General features: G+C 43.4%; 1 long non-coding RNA gene across 2 annotated transcripts in view; it reads right to left on the reverse strand.

The window, feature by feature from the left end:
• LOC142824446 (uncharacterized) overlaps positions 1-23,150 on the reverse strand; it is a 108,987-nt gene extending 85,837 nt beyond the window's left edge. For both annotated transcript variants that reach the window (XR_012899319.2, XR_012899320.2), the window contains exons 1-2: positions 22,861-23,150; positions 18,265-18,320 (exon numbers count right to left, since the gene is read on the reverse strand). This is a non-coding gene — a long non-coding RNA (uncharacterized LOC142824446). The remainder of the gene's footprint in view (positions 1-18,264; positions 18,321-22,860) is intronic.
• Positions 23,151-26,486: the final 3,336 nt, after the last annotated feature.

Here is a 26,486-nt window from a genome sequence, read left to right on the forward strand (position 1 = left end):
TTTTCATTCTGTGTTATCACAAAAGAGGCACTGTCCACTCCGAGGTGCTATTGCAAGCCATGGAACAATAATATGGACCAGTTGTAACTCAAAATTTATGGTGAGTTGATTCCAAACACAGATAACATGGAGGACATGCCACACTACTGTGTTTGTGCAAGGAGCAGGCAGAAAAGCAAGGATAACTATATCCTGATATTTTCCATGCCATACTTTGACAAGACATAGTCAGATTAACCAAGTTTACACTTTAGTTTTAAATCTCAGGGGGTAGCTGTGTTAGTCTGTCTCTGCAAAAGTTCTGTGGCACCTTAATGACTAACAGATTTATTTGGACATAAGCTTTTGTGAATAAAAACCACTTTTGTGGGTAAAAACCACCAATTCTTTATGTTGGACAATAGGAAAAACTTCCTAACTGCCTGGGTGGTTAAACACTGGAATAAATTGCATCAGGAGGTTGTGGAATCTCCATCTCTGGAGATATTTAAGAGCAGGTTTGACAGACATTCATCAGGAATGATCTAGACGATGCTTGAGGGCAGAGGACTGGACTTGATGATCTTTTGAGGCCCCTTCCACGAGGAGTAACGGTAGTTCGAACTAGGAAGCCTAGTTCGAACCAGCGGGGTTTTAAAAATGGCGGCGCCCCACTTATGCAAATGAAGCCCGGGAAATTCAAATCCCGGGCTTCATTTGCAAGTGCAGTATGCCTACATTACCCCGCTAGTTCGAACTAGCGGGTTAGTGTAGACATACCCTGAGGGTGTGTCTAGACTACAGGGTTTTGTTGACAAAAGTGGACTTTTGTCGACAAAACTATACCTGCGTCCACACTGCCTTTGAGTTATGTTGACATAACGTCGACAAAACTCAGCAGTTTTGTCGACATATGTAAACCTCATTCTACGAGGAATAACGCCTTTTGTCGACAGAGTTCTGTCGATAGAAGGCATTATTGCATCTACACTGTCCTTTGCGTCCACACTGTTATGTCGACAAAGTGGCTTGCTTTGTCGACAGACCTGGATGTAGTCTAGACGCTCTTTGTTGACATAAGCTTTGTCGACAGTATCTGTCGACAAAACTTCTGTCGACAAAACTCTGTAGTCTAGACATACCCCTACAGAAAAAACCCACAAATGGTCAGGTAGCACTTTATAGACATGTAGATGGTATCATGAGCTTTCGTGGACACAGTCCACTTCTTCAGCCGTTCATCACCTGGAGGACCCCTTCCCCACTTCCTGAGCCAACACCACCTCACTTAGCTTGTGAGATCTCATGGGAATCACAGTGCTAGCTGCAGGAATTTTCCTAAGAGTGGAGAGTGCACACTAATCAGCTAAGTAGAATCAGAGACTGGAAGAGACCTCAGAAGTCATCAAATCCAGTCTCCTGCTCAAAGGAGGACCAATCCCAACTAAACCATCCCAGCCAGGGCTTTGTCAAGCCAGAACTTAAAAACCTCTAGGGATGGAGATTTAACCACCTCCCAAGGTAGCCCATTCCACTGCTTCACCACCCTCCTAGGGACTCATATCCACTGTAATGTAAGACCTTATTCTCCTTATGCTCCTTATTCTGCCATCCGTCTCTACAGAGAACAGCCTCTCTCCATTCTCTTTGGAACCTCTCTTCAGGAAGTTGAAGGCTGCTGTCAAATCCCCCCTCACTCTTCTCTTCTTGTGAGATCTCATGAGATGGTTTAGTTGGGATTGGTCCTCCTTTGAGCAGGAGACTGGATTTGATGACTTCTGAGGTCTCTTCCAGTCTCTGATTCTACTTAGCTGATTAGTGCGCACTCTCCACTCTTAGGAAAATTCCTGCAGCTAGCACTGTGATTCCCATGAGATCTCACAAGTATTCCCAGGATACTCAAGGAGCTGATAGAGGAGATATCTGAGCCTTTAGCTATGATCTTTGAAAAATCATGGAAGACAGGGGACATACCAGAAGACTGGAAAAGGGCAAATATTGTGCCCATCTATAAAAAAGGGAATAAGAACAACCAAGGAAACTACTGACGGGTCAGTTTAACATCTGTCCCAGGGAAGATAATGGAGCAGGTAATTAAAGAAATCATATGCAAACACTTGGAAGGTAATAAAGTGATAGGGAATAGCCAGCATGGGTTTGTGAAGAACAAAGTCATGCCAAACTAATCTGATAGCTTTCTTTGATAGGATAACGAGCCTTGTGGATAAGGGAGAAGTGGTGGATGTCATATATATATATACCTAGACTTTAGTAAGGCATTTGATACGGCTTGGTCCTGCCTTGAGGGCAGGGGGCTGGACTCAATGACCTCTCGAGGTCCCTTCCAGTCCTATGATTCTATGATTCTGCAGACTAAAAAAGCCCAAATCCCTCAGCCTCTCCTCGTAGATCATGTGCTTCAGCCCCCTAATCATTTTGGTTGCCTTCCATTGGACCCTCTCCAATCCATATCCTTTCTATAGTGGGGGACCAGAACTGGACACAATACTCCAGATGTGACCTCACCAGTGTTGAATAAAGGGGAATAATCACTTCTCTAGATCTGCTGGCAATGCTCCTCCTAATGCACCCTAATATGCCATTAGCCTTCTTGGCTACAAGGGCACACTGTTGACTCATATCCAGCTTCTCATCCACTGTAATCCCCAGGTCCTTTTCTGCAGAACTACTACTTAGCCAGTTGGTCCTCAGCCTATAACAGGACTCTGCACTTGTCCTTGTTGAACCTCATCAGCTTTCTTTTGGCCCAGTCCTCCAATTTGTCTAGGTTACTCTGGACTCTATCCCTGCCCTCCAACATATCTACCTCTCCCCCTAGCTTAGAATCATAGAATCATAGAATACTAGGACTGGAAGGGACCTCGAGAGGTCATCGAGTCCAGTCCCCTGCCCTCATGGCAGGACCAAATACTGTCTAGACCATCCCTGATAGACCTTTATCTAACCTACTCTTAAATATCTCCAGAGATGGGGATTCCACAACCTCCCTGGGCAATTTATTCCACCTTAGAGCAATCCATCCCTTCATCCAGGTCATTAATAAAGATGTTGAACAAAACCTAGAACTGATCATTGGGGTACTCTGCTTGAAACCGACTGCCTACCAGACATCAAGCCGTTGATCACTACCCATTAAGTCTGACAATCTAGCCAGCTTTCTATCCACCTTACAGTCCATTTATCCAATCCATGCTTCTTTAACTTGCCTGCAAGAATATTGTGGGAGACCATATCAAAAGCTTTGCTAAAGTCAAGGTATATCATATCCACTGACTTCTCCGTGTCCACGGAGCCAGTTACCTTGTCATAGAAGGCAATCAGATTGGTCAGGCATGACTTGCCCTTGGTGGATCCATATTGACTATTCCTGATCACTTTCCCCTCTTCCAAGTGTGGTATATGTAATGATGGGGAACATCCAGGGCTGTTGGAGCTAAGCACCAAAAATCAGGTTGTGTGTTAGCAGGACCTCTTTGTGCAACTCGCTACTTGCTGCTATGTACATTTCTCTTCGTCTGTTTACCTTTTATATTAATGCATTCTTTTGATCTATTTCTCTCCACTTTGTCTCACTGAGTTTGCTGACACAGTAAAAGCATGACAAGCCCAGACAGGCTAACCTACTTTTTCCTTTTCACTTGTACATGTTAGTTCTCCATTTTCTACCTAGCATGTAAAAGCATCAGTATAATGATACATCCAATAGGCCAACAAAATATTGTTCCCATTTGACAGATGAGGAAAATGAAATACATACTCATTAAATAACTTATTAAATGCTAAATGACTTGCCCCTCAAGCATGCAGGGCAATTCAGTGGCACGGCTGGACATAAAAACCAGGGCTGTGTCTACACTGGCATGAATTCCCGGAAATGCTTAAAACAGAATAGTTTTCGTTATAAGTATTTCCAGAAAAAGTATTTCCATTGGCAGGCTGCTTCTCCGGAAAAGCCCTTTTTCCGGAAAAACATCTGTGGCCAATGTAGACGCGCTTTTCCGGAAAAGAGCCCCGATCGTCATTTTCGCGATCAGGGCTTTTTTCCGGAAAAGACTACTGGGCTGTCTACACTGGCCCTTTTCCAGAACAGTGTTCTGGAATAAGGACTTATGCCCGAGCGGGAGCAGCGTAGCTTTTCCGGAATAGTGCCTGATTTTGTACAGTAGAGCGTCGTTGCTTTTCTGGAAATTCAAGGGCCAGTGTAGACAGCTCGCAGCTTATTCCGGAAAAGCGGCTGATTTTCCGGAATAAGTGGCCCAGTGTAGACACAGCCCAGGTGTCCTGAGTGTTTCTTAGTTCTGAACTCCAACCTCTCACTATTTTAAGATTGTATACGGTTGCCCATAACCGGAGTAGCTGAGCATCATCCATGTAAAAATCAACAGCAATAGTGACGCTCCTACTGGAATCTCTGGCAATACTCCCACAGCTTCTTCCTATGACGTAGCTCAATTCAAAACCATGGACACGACCCTATAGACAATTACATATGTGAGCTACTTGAATCATGTAAGCAATGAGGAAGGGCAGTCAAGGGTTTGAGCACTGTGCTGGCTACTCTTAAAATGAGCATTTAATTCCCAGCTCTGCCATAATCTTACCATATGGCCTTCAGCCTTGCCAACCCTAAGCTTCCAAAAATCATCAGTCAGGCCCCTCGAAATCAAGACATTAGCTTTAAAATCATGAGATTGCTTTGTGGGGGCAGGCAGGAGTTTGAGCCTTCAGAATTCATATTTTCAAAGCTTTTCCCCACACCTACAAAGTTTTGAATTTATTTTTGAATGAATGCTGAATGTATCACATACAGAACTTCCAAAAGTTGGGACTTCACCAAACCCCCCAATATTGCAAGACCTATGACCCAATCAGCAAAGTTGGCAATGTGGGACCATGGACAAGTCCTTTCATGTCTCTGTGCCTCAGTTCCCCATCTCTAAACATGGAGATAACATTCCCTTTATCTGTCTAGTCCATTCTGATGTGAGTCTTCGGGGTAATGATAGACTTACCCTGGACATATACAGCACTAATACAGTAGGGATTTTGATTGGGGTCCAGATACCAGCATTTCTATTATATAATTAGAAGTAACCCCATTGGATTACTCATGTGAGTAAAGACACTTACATGCAAATCTTCAGAACAAGCTACAGTGATTGAAATATTTATCCAATTTATTTAATTTATCCAAACTGAAATAATACAGTATATCAAAGGGGCTGTATTATCAAAACATCTACAATTCTCACATGCAAATGAAGCTTAAAACCTTGTACAAATTTTTAATTACAAAATAAATTATTAAAAAAAAATCCTAATGTCTAATGTTTGAGTTGCTAGAAAACTGGGCCATATCCTGACCTGGGGTAAGTCACTGAGGGTACATCTATACTAGTCCCCTCGTTCAAACTAGGGAGTCTAATGAGGGCGACCGAAATTGCTAATGAAGAGCAGGATTTAAATATCCCATGCTTGATTAGCATATTCCTGGCCAGTCGCCATTTTGGAAACTGACTAGCCCGAAGTAACTGCCCGCGTCTACATGCAGCAGAAAAGCAGAATTCTGAGATAAACCCTTAGTTCGAATTAACTGTTAAACCTCATTCCATGAGGAGTAATATTTAAATCCCGCGCGTCATTAGCAATTTCGGTCACCCTCATTAGCCTCCCTAGTTTGAACTAGGGGGCTAGTGTAGATGTACCCTGACATGCTGCTTATTTACCCCAGCAGAGCAAATTACCTTTAATATACTGGTTGAAACCAAACACAAACAGTGAGATCCACTGTTTGATCTGAGGAAGTGGGTCTGGCCCACGAAAGCTCATCACCTAATAAACCATCTCGTTAGTCTTTAAAGTGCTACATTGTCCTGCATTTTGCCTATTCTATGGGCAGCCCAATCCTTCTCTGGCTCCAAATCATAAATTAATGCATTTCATAACCAACCTTACAAAAGAGACATGTAGGATATGTACATCTATTACACTTGCTCTTTTAAAAGAAAATTTTTTGCAAAGCATCAATCTGACAGACTTAGATTCTTAGGGACATTTAACACAGGGAAGTAATTTACATTAGAAAAATCAGCTGAAGTTTATTAAATGATACTCACTTGCATTATTACAATGTCTTATCTCAAAAGCTCCCAACACACTTTACACATAGGATCTGTATGTGGTATATCCATGTGTCCTTGTGTGTGACAGTGAAGACATATTATTTAGGATCTCTTCTCCCGTTAATGAAATGAGGGTACATCAAGAGCACAACTTGCTACATATATATCCATTTAGGACAGGATGTGCAGAATGCCATTTTCAGCTGAAAACACAAGTGGGATTTAGGCAGGCAGACCATCTTGGAAAATGATCCCTCACTCTCAGAGGTCTTAGGAGAAAAACCTATCCTTGCTTACAGACTAACGCATTCTTTCTGATAACCATGCCATACAACCACATCATAAATCTCCAGGAACCCAGCCCTGCAACTAAAAAAGATGCCAACTCTGCCCACATATCTACACTGGCGAATTCATCACTGTAGCAAACAACATCAGATCACAGCTGGAGGATTCTCTGCATCTTGGGGTCTTTAAACTATTTGAAGGCTTCAATATCCGAGGGTATGTCTACACTACAAAGTTAGTTCGAACTAACGGACGTTAGTTCGAACTAACTTTAATAGGTGCTACACTAGCGCTCCGCTAGTTCGAATTTGAATCGAACTAGCGGAGCACTTAGTTCGAACTAGGTAAACCTCATTTTACGAGGACTAACGCCTAGTTCGAACTAGCTAGTTCGAACTAAGGGCTGTGTAGCCCTTTAGTTCGAACTAGTGGGAGGCTAGCCCTCCCCAGGTTTCCCTGGTGGCCACTCTGGCCAACACCAGGGAAACTCTATGCCCCCCTCCCGGCCCCGGACCCCTTAAAGGGGCACGGGCTGGCTACGGTGCCCGTGCCAGGTGCAAGCCTGCCAGCACCCAGCTAGCAGACCCTGCACTTGGCACGGCACAGAGCCACCCACCCGATGCCCCCCAGCCCACCCCCTCTTGCTGGGACCAGGCTGGCGGCTCCCGGGAGCTTGCCCTGGACCGCAAGAGGCGGGCACCTTCCTGGGCTAGTGCGGACATCGTGGACCTCGTCCACGATCTCCGCACTAGGCACAGGAAAGTGGCCGTCTAGGGCAGGAGAGCTGCCAGCCTGGCCACCCAGGACCAGGTGTGCATGAAAATCAAGGGGGTCCACTGAGACCCCCGACACTGAGCCCTGAGCTTACAATGGCCGTCCTGGGTCAGACCAAAGGTCCATCTAGCCCAGTAGCCTGTCTGCCGACAGTGGCCAACCCTAGGGACCCTGGAGGGGATGGACCGAAGACAGTGACCAAGCCATTTGTCTCGTGCCATCCCTCTCCAGCCTTCCACAAACCTTGGGCAGGGACACCACTCCTACCCCCTGGCTAATAGCACTCCATGGACCCAACCTCCATGACTTGATCTCACTTCCCTTTAAACTCTGTTCCAGTTCTAGCCTTCACAGCCTCCTGCAGCAAGGAGTTCCACAGGTTGACTCTTTGCTTTGTGAAGAACAACTTTCTGTTACTAGTTTGAAGCCTGCTACCCATTCCTTTCCTTTGGTGTCATCTAGTCCTTCTTTATGGGAACTCAGGAAGAACTTTTCTGAATGCACCCTCTCCACCCAACCCCTGCTTTTAGAGACCTCTATCCTGTCCCCTCTCCGTCTCCTCTTTTCTAAGCTGAACAGTCCCAGTCTCTGTAGCCTTTCTTCATCTGGGACCTGTTCCCAACCCCTGATCATGTTAGTTGCCCTCCCCTCTCCCAGCCTTTCTCTTCCCCTCTCCCACCTCCTTTTCCCAGTCTCCCCCAGTTTTGTTCAATAAAGACAGAGTCAATGTTGGAAGAAACGTTATCTTTATTTTGTACATCAATAAGAAGGGGGGCTAAGGAAGGGTAAGTGGAAGGAGGTGAGGGAGGAATGGGGTACGAGCCCCCGATGGGGAGGACTGGGCTGTCTCTGCGGGCTTCTGGGGGTGGAAGCTCTCCTGCAGCCCCCCAATTACTCCCTCTCCCCAGATGGCAGCCTGCGGCAAGTGCAGCCGGGCTGATGGCCGAGTGGTGTGATGTGCCCAGTGTGGGCACTCAGGGCACTCCAAGCCAGAACTTCTTTGCAAGCGGGGCACCCCTTAGAACTGTGTGTCCGGGGTGGGGGTCGGGACCCTTTAAGCGCAGCCCTCGGCTAGCCTGAGACAGCATCTCCATGCTCTAAGTCCTCCTTTTATGCCCTGCCGGCACTGCTTCCGGCCATCCTTAAGCCCTGTTCAGAGTCCACTCAATGTGGACTTACTAGTTCGAACTAGCAAAACGCTAGTTCGAACTAGTTTTTAGTTCTAGATGCGTTAGTTCGAACTAGCTTAGTTCGAATTAACTAATTCGAACTAAGTTAGTTCGAACTAGCGCTGTAGTGTAGACGTACCCTGAGATATAGGTGAGAGGATTATTCCAGGAGTGGGTGGGTAAGATTCTGTGGCCTGCACTGTGCAGAGGGTCAGACTAGATGATCATGATGGTCCCTTCTGACCTTAAAGGCTATGAGTCTATAACATAAGCCACAAAATCAAAGGGTCATTTGACTGTACATCCAGTAATTTGATCTATGCCATGAAATGCCAGTAGTGCCCCATTGCTATATATATTGGACAAACTGGACGGTCTCTGCGGGAAAGAATCAATGGACCCAAATCACATATACGTAAAGGGAATATACAGAAGCCTGTTGGTGAGCATTTCAGCTTGCCTAACATTTCAGCTAGCATTTTCAGCTTGTCTGACATACCTGCAAATATCTGTCTTGACTCAAACCAGCTCTACACAGAGAAGCCCTGGAATCCCAGTTCATCCACAAATTCAATTCACATGCTAATGTACTCAGTGGTGATATGGGCTGGTCGGGACTCGACCTACTTAATAACCACTGAAGGTGCTAACAGGTCCCTGAGTGGTATCCTTCCTGTTTTAGGACTTTATCTATTGACTTTGATTTTTATCTGCTTAGGTTTAAGTACCCATTCTCCAGATACTTAATGATGCTCCGTCTCTCACCCCCTCCCTTTTTCTTTCTCTCCCCCCTCCCCTTCCCCTCTCCTATTCATTTCAAGTTTTCATATCCCCAACTCATAACTCCGGTCATCTGAAGAAGTGGGCTGTGCCCACGAAAGCTCATGATATCATCTACATATTTCATTAGTCTATAAAGTGCTACCAGACCATTTCTTGTTTTTTTTCTGTAACAGACTAACTCGGCTACCCCCTGAAGCAAATAGCCAAACTGGAACCTGACTCAGACACTGTCGTTAACAGCTACTCATTTATGAAAAGATTTTTAACAAGAACAAATACACAGGACCTTGGTTTTATATTCCACTTCAGCAGCAGTGACCCACAATACCTTGGCAGGGTTCATTGTGGTTTGGTCTCCATTTGCTCATAAGAACGGGCAGACTGGCTCAGACCAAAGGTCAGTCTAGTCCAGTGTCCTGTCTGCCGACAGTGACCAATGCCAGCCACCTCAGAGGGAATGAACAGAACAGGGAATCATCAGGTGATCCCTCTCCTGTCACCTATTCCCAGCTTCTGACAGAGGTTAGGAACACCATTGCTACCTCTCCTGGCTAACAACCATTGATGGACCTAACCTCCATGAACTTAACTTAACTTCTTTTTTTAACCCAGTTAAAGTCCTGGTTTTCACAAGGTCCTCTGGCAAGGAGTTCCACAGGTTGACTGTGTGTTGTATGAAGTAGTACTTCCTTTTGTTTGTTTTAAACCTGCTACCTATTAATTTTGGTTCTTGTGTTATGGGAAGGAGTAAACAACTCCTCTTTATTCACTTTCTCCACATCAGTCATGATTTTATAGACCATTACCATATCCCACCTTGGTCATGTCCTTTCCAAGCTGAAAAGTCCCAATTTTATCCATCTCTCCTCAGGTCAGCCATTCAATACCGCTAATCATTTTGGTAGCCCTTTTCTAAACTATTTCCAATGCCAAGATATCTTTTTTGAGTTGAGATGATTACATCTGCATGCAGTACTCAAGGATTTATATAGAGGCAATAAGATATTCTATGTCTTATTCTCAATCACTTTTTAAATAATTCCTAACATTCTGTTTGTTTTTTTGACTGCTGCTGCACATTGAGTGGGTGTTTTCAGAGAACTATCCACAATGACTCCAACATCTCTCTCTTGAGTGTTAATAGCTAATTTTGTCTCCATCATTTTATACATATAGTTGAAATTATGTTTTCCAATACGCATAACTGTGCATTTATCAAAATCAAAATTCATCTGCCATTTTGTTACTCAGTCATCTAGTTTTGGAGAAAGAAAGAAGATTCACCAGCATATACACAGAATTCATGACAAGAGTTCAGTAAAATGAGTTAACAAGCTCCTCTGCCATGGAGTCTATATGCTGGAGCAGGATATATTGACAGAAGGGCTGATTGTGTGGATAATGCACTGGACTAGAACTCAGGAGGTTCTTGACTCTGCCACAGACTTCCTGTATGACATGGGAAAGTCACTTACCCTCTCTGCCTCTGCTTCCTCTCCGCAAATGGGAATAATATTTTCCCTCTTCTAATCTCTGACTGTCTTGTCCATTTAAGAGTTGATCAGGGTAGGGACCCTCTCTTATTATGTATATACAGCACCCTGTATGTTGAGACCTCAATCTAAACTAGAGGGTGCATCTAGACTACATTCCTCTTTCGAAAGAGGAATGCAAATGAGGGAAATCAAAAATGCAAATGAACTGCTGATTTACAAATCTCGCACTTCATTTGCATAATCTCATCTAACCGCTTTTTCGGAAGAGATTGTTATGAAAAAAAAGCAGTCTAGACGGGGTTCTTTCAAAAAACACCCCCTTTTTAAAAGAACGCTTATTCCTGGAAAAATGAGATTTACAGGATTCTTTTGAAAAAGGGGTTTATTTTGAAAGAACCCCCGCTAGACTGCTTTTTTTTTTTCCAAAAAAAATCTCCAGAAAAAGCTAGCTGAAGAGATTATGCGAATGAAGTGTGAGATTTGTAAATCCGTGCTTCATTTGCATTTTTTATTTCCCTCATTTGCATTCCTCTTTTGAAAGAGGAACATAGTCTAGACATACCCTTAGGTGTTTAGCTCTAATCATCATGGCTGAATAACCGTACTCAGAGAGTAGGTATTAATGGTTCAAAATCCTGCTGGAACGGTATAACTAGTGGGGTTCCGCAGGGATCTGTTTTGGGACCGGCTCTTTTCAATATCTTCATCAACGATTTAGATATTGGCATAGAAAGTACGCTTATTAAGTTTGCAGATGATACCAAGTTGGGAGGGGTTGCGACTGCTCTGGAGGATAGAGTCTTAATTCAAAATGATCTGGACAAATTGGAGGAATGGTCTGAGGTAAACAGGATGAAGTTTAATAAAGACAAATGCAAAGTGCTCCACTTAGGAAGGAACAATCAGTTTCACACATACAGAATGGGAAGCGACTGTCTAGGAAGGAGTATGGCAGAAAGGGATCTAGGGGGTATAGTGGACCACAAGCTGAATATGAGTCAGCAGTGTGGTGCTGTTGCAAAAAAAGGAAATATGATTCTGGGATGCATTAACAGGTGTGTTGTGAGCAAGACACGAGAAGTCGTTCTTCTGCTCTACTCTGCACTGATTAGGCCTCAGTTGGAGTATTGTGTCCAGTTCTGGGCACCGCATTTCAAGAAAGATGTGGAGAAATTGGAGAGGGTCCAGAGAAGAGCAACACGAATGATTAAAAGTCTAGAGAACATGACCTATGAAGGAAGGCTGAAAGAACTGGGCTTGTTTAGTTCAGAAAAGAGAAGATTGAGGGGGGACATGAGAGCAGTTTTCAGGTATCTAAAAGGGTGTCATAAGGAGGAGGGAGAAAACTTGTTCATCTTGGCCTCTGAGGATAGAACAAGAAGCAATGGGCTTAAACTGCAGCAAGGGAGGTTCAGGTTGGACATTAGGAAAAAGTTCCTATTTGTCAGGGTGGTGAAACACTGGAATAAATTGCCCAGGGAGGTTGTGGAATCCCCATCTCTGGAGATATTTAAGAGCAGGTTAGATAAATGTCTATCAGGGATGGTCTAGACAGTATTTGGTCCTGCCATGAGGGCAGGGGACTGGACTCGATGACCTCTCGAGGTCCCTTCCAGTCCTAGTATTCTATGATTCTATGGTCATCATCATCAAGCTCCAGTCCTTCCCCCTAACCAATGTTCCCTTTATTTTTTCCATCCATATGTGGAATAAATTTTGTTATATGCACTTGCTGCCAGCTGTGGGTGCTCTGCCAATCAACTGGGTGGCATTTGAATCTCTCCTGAGTGGCCACCCAAGCACTCATCTTACTGCCCCCAACCTCTTTTATATAAACTGTGATTCCGGCAGCTGTAACCTACGGCATTACAAGCATTGTGTTATGCCTGTGGTGGAGAAAGGGAGAGAGAACAACCAAATGTGTACACTGCCTTTGCTGACACTAATGGTGACTAAAATGAAGACTCGTGGCTGTGGTAGTAACAACAAACAGTGAAGCTTCTAAGAAGCCTCTCTTCCGAAGAAGCACAACTTGTTCACAAGAGGAAACATTCATATTCTATATTACAGTACATGCAAAAACCAGACAGATGTCACCATGTTTAGCCCAGACCTAGGTTTTGCACAGAGCATGCTATACAAGAATTACACAAGAAGCATAGAAAGCGCACAAATGTAAAACAAAACTCCACAAGCAAAACCAGTGGACTAAAGGCTCCAAATAAGAATAATGAATGATACATATTTGTATGGCACCCATCACAATAATTGGGCAACCCACATGCATATAGCCTAGAGGAGCAAGAACTTATAGAATCATAGAGCTGGAAGAGACCTCAGGAGGTCATCAAGTCCAGTCCCCTGCCTAAGGCAGGACCAATCCCAATTAAATCAACCCAGCCAGGGCTTCATCAAGCTGAGATTTAAAAACTTCTAGGGATGGAGATTCCACCACCTCTCTAGGGAACCCATCCGAGTGCTTCACTACCCTCCTAGTGAAATAGTTTTTCCTAATATCCAACCTAAACCTCCCCCACTGTAACTTGAGACCATTGCTCCTTGTTCTGCCATCCGTCTCTACTGAGAACAGCCTCTCTCCATCCTCTTTGGAATCTCCCTTCAGGAAGTTGAAGGCTGCTATCAAATCCCCCCTCGCTCTTCGCTTCTGCCGACTAAACAAACCCAATTCCTTCAGTCTCTCCTCATAGGTCATGTGCTCCAGCCCCTAATCATTTTGGTCACTCCGCTGGACCTTCTCTAATGCATCCACATCCTTTCTATAATGGGGGGCCCAGAACTGGACACAATACTCCAGATGTGGCCTCACCAATGCCGAATAAAGGGGATAATCACTTCTCTAGATCTGCTGACAATGCTCCTCTTAATGCAACCTAATATGCCATTAGCCTTCTTGGCTACAAGGGCACACTTTTGACTCATATCCAGCTTCTCATCCACTGTAATCCCCAGGTCCTTTTCTGCAGAACTGCTACTTAGCCAGTCGGTCCCCAGCCTGTAACCATGCTTGTGATACTTCAATGTACTCAAGAGGAAAATACCAGCCTGATGACCCTGCACAAGTCTCTTCCCTGCTCTGTACCTCAGTTTCCCCATCTTCTTATTTCCCTTTATAAAGCATTTTGAGAATTACTAATGAAAAGTGCTATACAAGAGCTAGATAGTATTATTATATGGCTTACACTGAGATAGTAACAAACAGAAGTGGCATATGCTTCTTGAGAAGGCACCATTTTTTTGTTTTGTGTGTGTTCTGTGTGTAGCACGATGGAGTCCAGCTTCCCATTTGGTGTCTGTACAGCATGTAAATGCAATCAGTGTTCCCTGTAAGCTGTGCACTTGTGTGGCCCGCAGGAGGGTGTCAAATGTCACCCAGCTGAACAGCAGGGCACCCACAGCTAGGTGCTTTGTTTCTACTGATTCCTTGTTGCACATCAAAAACGTATTCCACACATGGATGGAAAAGATTGGAGGGAACATTGCCTGCAACCAAATAAATATACTCATAGTAAAGCACTATGCATGAGAGATTACTGCCTTATATGCATGGTCAAGACCAAATCTTTCAAATATAGCTATGTATAGAGAAAAGTTGTAATTTATGGCCTTTTCTAACTCTCATTGAAGTCACTAGGACTCTTTCCCTCCACTTCAATGAACACTAGATTAAGCCCTTAGGGGAACCATTTGTACAGGCTGTTTTGTGTAACAACATGATCTCATTATTATGATGCTGTTTTTCCTCTCCCTTTGCCCCTTTGATGCTTGTTTTTGACCCTTGTGAGCTGCATCATATGTCAGTTAATCTTCAGCACAGGACAGCCTTAATTTGTTTCTGCAAAAGGCTTGGCACACTCTCGAGTGCTGAAAAAATAATAAAAATTAAAACTGGTCAACATTTTCTGAATTTGAGAGGGGGAATACAATTGCAAATTGTTTTTTAAATAATTTTTTCCAGAAGTTCCTCTCCCTGGCAATGTAAGTTTGCACTGACATTTTGAAGGAGAGAAAAGCCTCAGGCAGCTTTTTTCCAATGGTTTTAAGTGAAAAAAGTGAATTTGAATTTGCTTTCGGTTATACCAGAACAAGTAACTCCAGTCACGAGAATTAAACCAGTCTAGAACTGGTGAAAGGCAGAGACGAATCCAGCCCAGGATGCTGTATAAAGTTTTAGGTATGGGGTTTAGTATTTTTCATTTAAAGTGTGTGTGTTTGTCTTTCTCATGGGCTTTTTAGTGACTCAAGGAGCCATGTATAAACCAAAAGACCTTTTCTTTTCAGAGTCACACTCTCTTTCACTCTGATCCTCGATGGGGGCAATGCCGTGAGAAAACCAAGTTTAATGTTAGGACCTATCCCATCATGACCAGTGGGGGGAAGGAAGGGCAAGAAATACAAATACTGACATGATCAGACACTGGGCGCCTATCTGGTTGGGTGCGTGGTCCTAGCCTCTTAGTGATACAACTCAGAACCTAAGTGTGTTGACAGAGTTTGTAACTCAAGGGCATATTTGCTGCAAGGCAGACAGAGCAGTACAGTGAAAGTGAGACATGTACTATTCCAAAATTCAGTTTTTATCCCACAGCCTGGGGACAGTCTTATTGACCTTGCACTGAATGTACATCTTCGCCTTCAAAATTCTCCCCCAAATGCATGGTCCTCACTCGGGTGTCGGTCTTAGGCTCTTTGGAAATGCACAGGACAGTTTAACATGTAAGATGTTTGCAACAAAATATTTGTAACTATGTGAAATGGGTTCACTGGAACCCCAAGGCGAGTGATGATCACCTCGTTTGACTTTGTATTACAAACCTAACCCTCAGGTCAGGTTTGCTGAAAGGTTCACTGAGCTTTCCATAATCATGGGCCCACACAGGGCTTTGCACTGTGGTGGACCCAAACAAACCCCTGTATCCCAAGTGAAAAGTCTCAAAGTGGGAGCCATGTTAGTCTGTATCTACAAAAACAACAAGGCTTCCCGTGGCACCATAGGCCAGTCTACACTAGAGCCAGCAGCATAAAATATGTAACTGGAGCTGGCTAACCTTAAGCTGAGCTTGGCAGCGTCCCCACAGTGGGAGGCTGGTGTGAGCAACACTTCCATCAGCTTCCTTTACTCCTTGAAAAATGCTGGCAGGGGCATCCTCTGAGTTCGATTTAGCAAGTCTTTACTAGACTCGCTAAATCAAGCTCTGGAAGATCATTTGCGGCAGCAACAATCTTCCTTTTAGTGTAGACAAGGCCTTACAGACTCACAAATTTATTAGAGCATAAGCTTTCATGAATAAAACCCACTTCATCAGATGAATTGGAGTGAAGTTCACAGACCCATGGGTACATATAAGGACAACAGAAAGAGGGTAATTGTGTAAATGAGTGTGGGAATTCTGGGACAGTGTTTGACTCCTCCAACTCCCAGAGTTCCAGCTTCAGGATAGGCAACAGTTTTGCTTCACGTGGGGCTCGCACTTTGATTTTGATTCTTAAACCCACAGCACTCCTATTCTGGGTTAGCATTCTGGGTTCTAATCAACTCAGAATCTCCAAGCAAAACTGCTGAGTTCCACCCAGTTGCCCACTGAAATCATGATACCGCCATGAATGTCACACGATTTCAATCAGAGCCAAAAAGTTCACTGCTCTTTTCCAAAGTTCAGGGAACTCGCTGAGACTAAGTCATGGTATAAAGCACTACATCTGAGAGCAAGGGCCAATGATTTCAAAGGGACTACTCAGACAGAAAGTTACTAGTCAATGTAAGCAGGGGGACAGAATCTGCTCATAAATATTTATAGACTTGGAGCAATTTCTTTAACTCACATATCTAATGCAAATGTCATTTCATTGATTAAAGAAAACTGGGACAGAGAAGACTAATATTTGTGTCCATTGGATAAACAATCCCAATTACAATATTAAAATAAAAGCAACTATGTATCTTTCAACCACCACCCACTCTAAGCCAACGTGAATTTTCAACACAAATAAAATCCAACTCCTCCAACTTCCATGAAATAAACACAGATGAGCTCAAGCAGCAGTGCTCAGATTAAAGCAGGTTTTAGGGAGCTCAGATCTGGGCTTTTGGTTCAAGCTCATAAATCAGAGAGTTTAAAAATTGATTTTGAAATCTAGCAAACTTTGAATAAATATTAGCCCAGGCATACGTCACCAAGAAGAGTTCATTCCGGTGAATTGCCTGATTAGTTATGTGAATTTGATTTCCCTTTTTATCTGACGTTGTACAGAATACAAACTAGGGGATTTGGGATACTGGAAAATCTGTGAGGGTTTCAGAGCTTGGGATATATATTCCACATCTTGAATTCATTGTCCCCTGCCCCGCCATCACCCTCCCCAAATCCTACAAGCATGACAGAAATAAATTAGCCAGCAGTACAGGTCACACTTTCCAGGGCACTAAGTTCTGTGCAAAATCAATAGAGAAGACGGGAGTCGCAAAGAGCTGAAGCAGAAGGAATGATGCATTGATGGCTTTACATACTGCAAACAAAGGCACTTGAGAACAACCCTAAACCCTGCTGCCTGGTGCACACAATGCTCATTTAGTCAACCACCTGAACCCTAAGAATACTAGAGAAGCAGTTCAGAAAAGACACCTGTTCTTTCAGAGTCCTTACTTGTCAGTGCAGGGTATTTCACCACTTGTTTTCTGCTAGGGATATGGCCCAGATCAAAGGCCCAGATTCAGACACCTTCAAATTTTGTATGCAGAGGATCAACATTAACAGTGAGTTTTGCAGTGGTTTCCAATGTTCCCTCTATTCCCCCCTCAATGTGCAGAATGATTGTTGTTATGTGCACTGAGGCATGTGTGGATGTGCACCATCAGTAGTAATATATGCTGTTGGCTGTGGGCACTGTGGGAACTCAGCTAATCATATGGGTGGCATTTTAATCTCCCCTGGGTGGCTGCCAAACCACTCAGCTTATAGGGAACAGTGGTAGTTTCCTACCTTTGTAATGGCTAAAACAAAGCCCTAGACACCTAAACTTAGTGGGGATCACAGTTCAGAAACACATTTCAAAACTATTTTTGCCATCTATAATGGGCCAAACTCTAATTCTGGATCCAAACACTTCTGAACTTTTCAGGCTCTGGCAAATACAGATTTAAACCTGAATTTAGCAGCTAAACTATACTCCAAGTTTATGCCTCTTTGTCATTGACTCTTTAGTCAAAATCCTTTTACAATGCAGAAACCATTAACAGCAGCCAAAACCTTGTCTTACATTCATTTTTTTCATGTGTTATTTTAAAGCAGATGGGCAACATTGTGAAAACCACCTATGTGGCTTAGGAAACCTTTAAGAGTCATCTTCAAAATGACTTAAGCATTTAAAGCATAAGATGTATGGAAGGGCAATGAGACTTAGGGCCAGATTTACAAATGTCTGTAGGCACCTAAAGATGCAAATAGGAACCTAGTGAGATTTTCAAAAGTTCCTAAAATTGGTCACATCCCCAACTCCCATTGACTCTCTATGGGAGTTAGGGACCTGTTCTGCTTCAGTGTATTATTCTTTGATAAGTAGAACCAAAACTTCTCCCCGTATTGAAAACAACATAACTCTGAATTATGTACTCACTTTTATGAAGTCTGTGGACAATACTATAAATGTAATGGCCTTATCTCCCCTGCGACCTGTAAGAATAAACACATTTTTGTCTTAAAATGTCACAAATAAAGCTCTGAACGTTTGTATTCTGGTTGTGGTCATTGCCCCCATCCTATGCCCCAACCCCAGACAGCAATGATGTGGCTATACGTGCAGCCTCATCTCTGTCATGGCAAAGAAGGGGTCTTCAGTTTATACATGCCCCTGGGAGAGAATTCCAATACTGTTGTCTTATCTCTTAATGTGGACAGGTTTTGCATGTCTCTCTCTAAAAAGGCTCCATAGTGCTCCTTGCTCCTGCTAGTCCACAGAGGACTGAGATTGCTAAATTTCATTCTGATTGCTAGCAGCACTTAGAACTATGGCTGGCACTTGGGGACTGATACCACTGGGTCAGGGGTTTCATTTCAGTAACTGAGGGGCATGGGATACAAATTCTTTCCTCTTTCAGTTAAGCTGGCCTACCAACCAAATGATATAATGGGTATGGCTAGACTGCGGGGGGAGGGGGAGAGGTTGTGATACCTCTGGTATCCCGAAAAACCTCCACCGCATCCAGAGAACGCGTTTGCTCTTCTGCTTTTTTTTGCGGAAGAGCAAACGCGCTCTTTCGGAAGCCACTGTATTCCTCCTTCCATGAGGAAGAAGGGGGCTTTCAAAAGAGGGTTTTTTCCAAAATTTGGTCCAGTATAAATGGGCCAAATTTCAGAAAAGCCTCTTCCGACAAAAGTATCGGAAAAAGATACGCAAAATACAGACCACATTTTGCGTATCTTTTTCAGATAGATCCTCGCCATCTAGCTGTACCCATAAATGAGTTACAGTGGGGGAAGCCAATAATGTAAGCAAAGTCGGGCCAGGTCTACCCCTAGAGAGCGATCTTCTGAAGTTTGATTTAGCAGGTCTAGTAAGGACCCACTAAATCAACTTCTCACAGATCCCCCGTCGACCCTGGTACTCCACGGGGTCGTGAAGAGTAAGGGAACCTCCCAAAGTGTAGACTCTGCAGAAATTCAACTTAAAGTACGTCGATTCCAGCTATGCTGTTCTTGTAGCTGGAGCTGTGTATTAAGTTGACTTTCTCCTCCAGAGTAGACCTGGCCTTAGAATAGCTTTGCCTGAACACTTACTAGCTTGAGATGCAGCCCTCATGGGAAATGCTAGGATTTGCAGTAAATGGGCTTCAGTATAGTCAGCTCAATATAACCTTCTAAGCATGCTCCTGATGATGCCGCTTCTGATTCCCAAGTTTTCCCCATGTCCCAGTCATTGCTACCATTTTATTCCTATGGGATGCAGAGGGAGGGCGATGGAAGACGGCACAGTCATGGGTTTCAGAAGGAGGATGAGGACAGTCAGTATCAATCAAAATCAGGACTAAGGCTAGAAATACAGATGAACCCAAAATGCTTCCTGCTGCCCTGCTCAGGAGTCTTCTGAAGGGTCCTCTGTATAAGGCAGAAGTACAGAGCAAGATTCCACATCCCTTCCTGACTGTGCAGAACAGCCTGTGCATGCAGTGCTACTTTCGATGCCAAAGGAGACGTTGCTCTGCATTTCTGCACCAGACCTTTTCAGAGGGTAGGCAAAGAAGGTTTGCGGAGCCCATTTGTGACAGCTGCTCAAGATCACACCAAATAAACAGAATAAGCAAAGCTATACTGTCTACCCCATGACACTGAGCGCCTCCACCGTATTCACACACATTTCTAATTGCCTGACAGTATGATGACATTTTCCGATATCTGCTCCATAAGCCTCAATGGTACAAATGGACCTAGCTAGAGATACGGGTGTATTGAGACTGGTTTTCAAAAGTGCCCAAGGTATGACACTTCAAAGGGGCCTGGATTGTCAGAAAGCACTGAGCACTGACCTTGAAATCAGGTCTCTAAAGCATCTGAAGACAGGCGCCCACAATCGTTAGTCACTTCTGAAACTTTAGGACAATTTTGTTTCTGCCCCATCCCACTCCAACCCATAGGGCTGCTCATTCTCAGAGCAAATGTAGCTTGCTGTTTTGGGGTAGCAGAGAACATCCCATTTGTCTGTTTCTCATACTTCCTCCATCACACGTTCACTTCTGATTCGTCTGTGTGGCAGTTTCAAAAGTTTTGCCCCATATTTTAAGCAGGGAGAGTGAGCAGAATCACAGATGGGAATTAGAACAAGGAAACTCATTATAGCACTTCCCCCCACCACCACCCCATTTAAATTGTTCGGCAGTCCCAGACTCACAGCATGAGTGTGAGAGCAGAACAGACAGGGGAGCAACATGCATTGAATACATGTTGGCTATGGACAGCACCGGATATGGGTGAGAGCTTGGGCACTAAAGAAATTACGGTCACATTTTTTTTATTCAGAAGTTTTAAAGTTCATGTGTGGAATAAAAGCACCAGGGTGTTTGTAGTGTGAAAAAAACAAGAGAGAAGAGATAAAAATAAAGATGCTGTGAGGCCAAGTGGATGACAGGTTATTAGCTGACTGGTCCACCCTTGAGGAACTGTGGTAAATGGGAACTGGGCAGTACCCATTAAACAGAATGATGGTCATCTACTATTGGGCTTTCCCTTGGTGGGGATCCAACATTCTAATAGCGCTTTCCCATCTATACCTCCTAAGACACTAACTGTTGCTAAAGCTTACGCCTGTAGATGGGTTGCAATCTTCCAAAAATGATTTCTATCTTGCACTAGAGGTGGGGCCAGCATGAATACTTGGATCTAAACTCACTTCAGCGGTGATGGGAAAGAGGGGCTATTTGTGAATGATCCCTATTACTAACATGACCTGAGCAAAATCTCGGGAGCTGAAGAACCTCAAATATAGCAGTGTTGGAAATCCAGATCTGTGTGCATGGTAAGCCTCTCTCCACTCTGCAAATATGAAACAAATGGCCTCATAGAACTTTACAAACAAGGTGACTATGTGATTCTATCCCTTTCTGAAGCACAAAGAGGCAGAAATTACCTGCCCCCAGCAACACAGAAATAGAATCCAGGTGTCCTGTGCCCAATAGATCACACTGACTCCATGTTCCTCTGCAGGTTGGTTGCTAAACCACAGCAGGGGCAGACCTTTTCCTGTCCTTCCAGCCAAACACTTGCTTGAAGCCAACGTGAAGAACGGTGAAAAAAAGAAAGGCTTTAGAGTGTTTCAGATCTGGTCATTTTCACGGTCCTTTTGTTTGGCCACAGATATTCCTTGCCCCTCTTCTCTTCTGCAGGTAGCAGGTGACCCCAATACAAATCAATGAAAGAACCAAAGGGAACAGGCTAGATAATCTCATCATTTCCAGTCTACACTCACCCCTGTTATTGGAAAATAAAACTGCCGATTTACTACTTACAAAGTTGCAGAGTTTTCACTTACAATCACTTAGCAGTAAGACCTGTGCATTTCTATCTCCAAAACAGCACATGCCATTCCTAATCTATCAGTAACCTTCCTTCTGCTTAGCTATGTTTTTCTTTCCTATGAAGAAACAATTCCACACCTAGTTCTACTAGATAACATAAAAAAATAGTTTACAACAAAGTTATTTTACTTCTGCATATACATTTATTTCCAGGATTATCTCAAGAGTTAAAAGGCACTTCCAAAATACTATTTGTATAGTCAGTGTTATATATATTTTCCCCAGTTACTCAATTTAATGTTAATTTTTTGAAGAAAAATCTCCTTTGCAGTACATTTGAAATGAGAAGTTACCAGTAGTTGAAATTGAATGAAAACACAGGAAAGCCATGGGCTAAAAACTCCTTTTTAAAGTCTAATATTTGAGTCTACCTTTATTTAATAAGTCATTTTCTTCCTTGAACACTTGGCTATATTTAGAAAATTCTCCATTAGGCAGTACAACAAGATTGTGCTTTCCGCTCCACAAAAGTTAAAAGTGTTTAAAAATCTCTGTGATGGATACTTTTAAGTAAGCTCTTACACAAAAAAGCTTAAAGTTCTTAAATTATTTCAGAAGGCAAGCGTCCACCATTCCAAGCCTATTTTTTAAAAGTAAAATCTCCTTCTCCCACCTCCTGGCAACAAATCAAAAAATAAATTTCACAGAAAGAACTACAGCCATACATTAATATGCAAAGCATCTACATTCAGATTGGAAATGACTATCTGAACAAGCCACAACATTTGCTTGATAAGATATATTCTTCAAGAAAGTGTCCTCTTTTCAGCTGGGGGGGGGGGGGACAGAGAGGAATAACCTTTTAAAAACTTTACACGCACAGTATAGAAGCAAAGCACTGAGGTTTTAAATTCTTTTTTTAACTGCTAAAGTCAACAGTATCACATTTTCAGAAGTGGAGTTTCCCCCAACAAAGAATAAATACATAAACTTTTGTCGCAACATTTTCATATAAAACAGGTTTATCTGATCAGAAATACTGAACAACAATAAAGCTGCTGATTAGCTTAGAAAATTAACTTTTTTAAAAGTGTGCTTTAATTTAAGTTAAAGTATCTGAGGAGGTGGGGTGGAGTTGGAAACAACATTAAACTATTGCCAAAAGTACTTGGAAAACATAGTTTCTATTCACTCTCTTTACTGACCTAAGAAGAAGTCTTCACTTTACAGGTAGCAAAGTTTCCTCTTCTTTCTCTCTTGCCATGGTGATATTTGCATTCAACAACATTGTATTACTGAGACTGAATTGATCATAAAAGAATACTGTTTCCAATCTTCTGGTTACTACACAGAAGAAAGAAGGAAAAATGCAGTCCAGTCAGGTATTCTTTCCTTGTGAAAAGTAAATCCAGTATTCTGGAACGAGTTCAAACATAGGGCTTGACAGGCAAAGGAGACAAGCTTTTGCACTGAGCATGCTTAGTCCTGCACTGCCTCTGCATGAAACACACTTAATGAACATTACTTCCTTCCCAGTGGTTACTCCTAGTGGAAGTCCACACCCCCTACTCTTTCAGAAGTCAGGAATGCAGCTGCAACCAAAGTCCAGAAAACAGGCTCGATACCCAGACAAGGCCCCACAGATCAATAAACTCAGGTTGTGACCCACAGGTCAGTTTGTCAAAAAGGACACATCAGGGTGATTTTTTTTCTACACTTGGTAGAGTTTGCTTTATGCTTTGGCTAAAGCTGCACTACCCCCGAAGAAAATAAAATGGGATCAGCATTTAAAATTCAGGTTTGGGGAACCCTTTTGGGGTCAGGGGCTGCTGACACACACAAAAATCAGTCGGGGGTGCACACAAGTGAGAAGCAAAAAATAAAAAAGACAAACCCTCACTGACGTGGCCCCCGACTGAGACGGAGAAAGACCCTCCCCACATCCCCCTCGCACACTAGAACTTAGTGGGGTCCAGGTTTTGTGTGCTCCAGTCCCACAGTAAGCATGGGCTCCTCAATGTTGGGGGGGTACCCTGAGCCTCAGGGGCCAGATCCAAGCAAGTCGGGGGGCCTCATCTGGCCCCAGGCCTGAGGTTCCCCACCCCTGATTTAACACATGATTAAATGCTCTAGTTGTATATGGCAATTTTCTTTAAAATCTATTCCTCCCAAACTCAAAGGGTGTGTCTAGACTACAGGGTTTTGTCGACAAAACTATACCTGCGTCCACACTGCCTTTGAGTTATGTCGACATAACGTCGACAAAACTCAGCAGTTTTGTCGATGTATGTCAACCTCATTCTACGAGGAATAACGCCTTTTATCGACAGAGTTCTGTCGATAGAAGGCATTATTGCATCTACACTGTCCTTTGCGTCCACACTGTTATGTCGACAAAGCGGCTTGCTTTGTCGACAGAACTGGATGTAGTCTAGACGCTCTTTGTCAACAGAAGATTTGTCGACAGTATCTGTCAACAAAACTTCTGTCAACAAAACTCTGTAGTCTAGACATACCCAAACAGAGTTAGAACTGTAGGTTTCCCTATAAATGTCACACAATACACACACACACACACACACACCTTGATTTAGTTAAATATTTAGGGCCCAATCCAGCTCCTTTTAAGTCCAGGGGAGTTTGATATTGCCTTCAAAGCAAATGAGACCCATGCCTTAGCACTGGCTAGCACTGCCTACAGCCAGGTCTACACTACGCAAGAAAGTCGACCTAAGGTATGGAATTCCAGCAACAGGAATAGCATAGCTGGAGTTGATGTATCTTAAGTCAAATATCTGCAGCGTCTCCACTGTGGGAAGTGAACAGGAGAAACTCTTCTGTCAACTTCCCTTACTCCTCGCAACCCCATGGATTTCCCAAGTCAATGGAGGAACCATCAGTGGGTCCTTACTAGATTCACTAAATCAAACCCCAGAAGATGTAATGAATATGGACCTGCATTTTAAACCAGACATAGGTCTGAACTAGGGCTGTCAATTAACACGTGTTAACACCTGCGATTAACGCAGAGCACAATTAAGAAGTTAATTTTTTAACACATTAATCGCAGGCATTTCTGCTGTGCTGCCCCTTTGAAACACTGCCAGGGCGTTTCAAAGGGGCAGCACAGTAACGCCTGGGATCAGCTGAAGTCTCCAGCTGACCCCAGACTCTGGGCAGCGCTGCCCCTTTGAAAAGCTGCTGCTGCCTTTCAAAGGGGCAGCACCTAGGATCAGCTGTGCAGCACTGCCCCTTTGAAGTGCCACTCTGGCATTCCCTTGGGACTCCAGCTGATCCTGGGCTCCTGCAGTGCTGCCCCTTTGAAACGCCAGGGCAGCCTTTCAAATGGGCAGCGTTGCATGGAGCCGGGGTCAACTGGGGACTACAGCTGATCCCGGGCTCTATGCAGCACTGCCCCTTTTAAATGCCACAGCAGTGTTTCAAAGGGGCAGTGCAAGCGATTAATCACGATTAAATTTGTTAATCGTGCAATTAATCACAGTTAATTTTTTTAATCACTTGACAGCCCTACTCTGAACCTGAACGTTGTATGGGAATAACTCCAAATTCTGGAAGAGATTGGATCCAGATCTCAGCTCTGTACTGGATTAATCAAAACTCTGGATCCAATAGCCCCGGGAGAATTCTGCATTTGTTGCATTTGGAGCATAGTAAAATTGTAGAATTCCTCTAGGAGTGATCCAAAAACTTCCTGAACTTTGCAGCTTTGCTCTCATTTGATGAAGTGGGTTTTACCCACAGAAACTCATGTCATGATTTAATATATTTGTTAGTCTCTAAGGTGCTCATTGTTTTTAAAGGTATAGACTAATACAGCTACCCCTCTGAGACTTTTTGCAGCTTAGAGTCAGGATCCTTTTTAACTCTGTTATACTGGGTTTGCCCTAGTTTAGATCAAGTAGGATCTGATCTGAACCTCTTGCTGGGAACGGGAACTAAACTTTAGAAGTTTAGTTCAGAACTCTCTGCACTTCCTACTTTTGTTCATGGTTCTAAGACAAAGATCCATGACAAAGGCAAGTCTTGCTGGATTTGTAGCCTATATAAAAGCAAGAAATACTAACATATGTTGCCAAGAAATGGTAACATGGCTAAGATAAGTATCTACACTTTGCTAACCAATATTAAATGTACAACCAAAGGAGGTTTCCCATGGCTACATTTCCATTTCATACAACAAACCTCGCCTTCACAAGTGACTTGAGGGCAACAAAAGCAGACAAATGCACTGGGTTCTATAACTGGACCATTTCCAACTTTCTTCCCAGCTGTGTATCTCACCCCTCCAGTAGAACTATATGAACTCACTGTGGCCACCCACTATAATAATGCCTTTAAGCCATTGGCATCAAAAGGCGCTAGAAGCCAGGAATAGGAATAGTTATCAGTGCCAAACGAGGTCTTTTTAAAAAAAGTATCCCAGTGAGAGAATCAGTGCATGAAGTACTACTCATTTTGCCACCAGAGATCTCTGATGTTCCGGTACCTTTACCAATACACTTACGGAGACCCTTACGGTGGCCGTATGTCTAGGACCCATTTTCAGCTTGAGTGCCACAACTCTGAAGGCACGTTGCAAATCTGCAGTCTGAGAGACACAATGGAGGGAACAGACGGCTGATTCCCTTCATGCCTAATTACCCATAAGCACTTGGCATGGTGACTTATTTAGCAGAGTTTTGGCCTCGCTTGCAGACAAATCCTCTGTCCAAATGGAATGCGTTCCATCTCCAATTTTCTTCTTGAAAAGAAAATAATTTGGGGCATTGGAGGCCAAGAAATGATTCTCTCTTGAATTATTTGGCATTTG

Source organism: Pelodiscus sinensis, chromosome 25 (assembly GCF_052426305.1).
Source record: "Pelodiscus sinensis isolate ZL-2025 chromosome 25, ASM5242630v1, whole genome shotgun sequence".
In the NCBI taxonomy this organism is placed as follows: Eukaryota; Metazoa; Chordata; order Testudines; family Trionychidae; genus Pelodiscus; species Pelodiscus sinensis.